Genomic DNA, 1,734 nt, shown 5'->3' on the forward strand with positions numbered 1-1,734 from the left:
ATTTGGAAGACTAATGGTATATCACGGTTTTCTGACTTATTTTCAGATGGCTCCCTTATATCTTTTGAACAGTTATCTAGTAAATACAATTTACCAAGAACACATTTTTTTTAGATATTTGCAAGTTAGAAATTTCCTAAATACCATACTCTCTTCCTTTCCGGCCTTACCCCCACCCCCCCACAAATGTTTTAGACGCTATCAGAAAGGTGTAACGGCTACTATTTATAATACTATCATGAAATTTAGGAAAGCTCCATTCGACAAGATTAGGACTGACTGGGAAAGGGAATTGGGTCTTACTATCCCGGCTGAGGACTGGACCTATATTTTACAACTTGTTAATACTTCCTCTATCTGTTCCAAACACTCTTTATTTCAATTTAAAGTTGTCCATAGAGCACATATCTCTAAAGATAAATTAGCTCGTTATTACCCTCATATTAACCCTCTTTGCGATAGATGCCATGGGGAGATAGCCTCCTTGACCCACATGTTTTGGTCTTGTCCTACTTTGGAAACTTTTTGGAAAGACATTTTTAATATTATCTCAAAGGTTCTGAATAGTGATATTTCTCCCCATCCTATTACTGCTATCTTTGGATTGCCTAAAACTTCCAATAATTTACCTCCCTCAGTGCGTACAATGATTGCATTTCTTACTTTAATGGCAAAAAGATGTATTCTACAATATCGGAAGGAGATTAATGCCCCAACTACATTTTTTTGGTTCTCTCAAACGATATTGTGTCTAAATTTGGAAAAAATGAGAAGTAATCTTTATGATACTTCAGTTAAATTTGAACAGACCTAGAGATCATTTATTCAATATTTTCATTTAATGTAACTATTTTTTGCTCTCTGACCATGTATACATTCCCTTCGTGGATTTTATCTGTCGGGTTTGAGGACGCGATTGTTTAATTGTTTAAAGTCCAGTATATACCTAGTTAGCCCATTGCTTTGCTTTGTTACATTAGTTGCACGGTAGGTTTTCTTTCTGTTTTTTTTTGTTCTATTGGTATATATGAAAAATTAGTATGCAATTATATTACCTTGTTATTCTATAATTAACATACGTTGTTTGTATTGTTTTCTTTTGTATTAATATTACTTTTACATTTATATCCTAACAATGTATTGGTTGCTATATGTTTTACTCTTTGTGTACTAATTCAATAAAAAGATTTAAAAAGAAAGAAAGATCTTTGTGCCTCTTCCTCATCCCGGGCCTTTCCGATGTTATCATCTCTCCCGGCCACCTGTGCGTAGGAGCCCGCCCGTTTCGGTCAGGCCCTGTACAGGTGGTCCGCCTGCCCACAGGGGTGGCAGGACTTGGCCTCCGTGTCCCTCCACCTTGCAGTTTCTGCACACCACAGCCTTACACTGGGCTGCGATGTGCCCCGCCTTACCACAGTTCCGGCACACCTTGGGTTGCCCGGCAAAAATCAGGAAGCCCCGGTTCCCTCCTATTGCGAACACTGAGGATGGATGGATGACACAGCCGCTGGTGTCCACCCTCAGCTTCACCCTCACCTGCCTTTTACTTGTCCATACTCCCAGACTGTCGCTGGCGTTCTCACACTTGCCCACGCTCTCCACATATCGCGCTGGGAATGTGAGGATGCCAACGACCGGTACATAGGGGTTGAACATTTGTACCAGAACCGTTCTCTCTTGCTGCGTTACGTCGGCGTAGAGGGGCTGCGCTCTTAGTAGCGACAGCGGCGCCTC

This window comes from Mobula birostris, chromosome 15 (genome assembly GCF_030028105.1).
Source record: "Mobula birostris isolate sMobBir1 chromosome 15, sMobBir1.hap1, whole genome shotgun sequence".
Lineage (NCBI taxonomy): Eukaryota > Metazoa > Chordata > Chondrichthyes > Myliobatiformes > Myliobatidae > Mobula > Mobula birostris.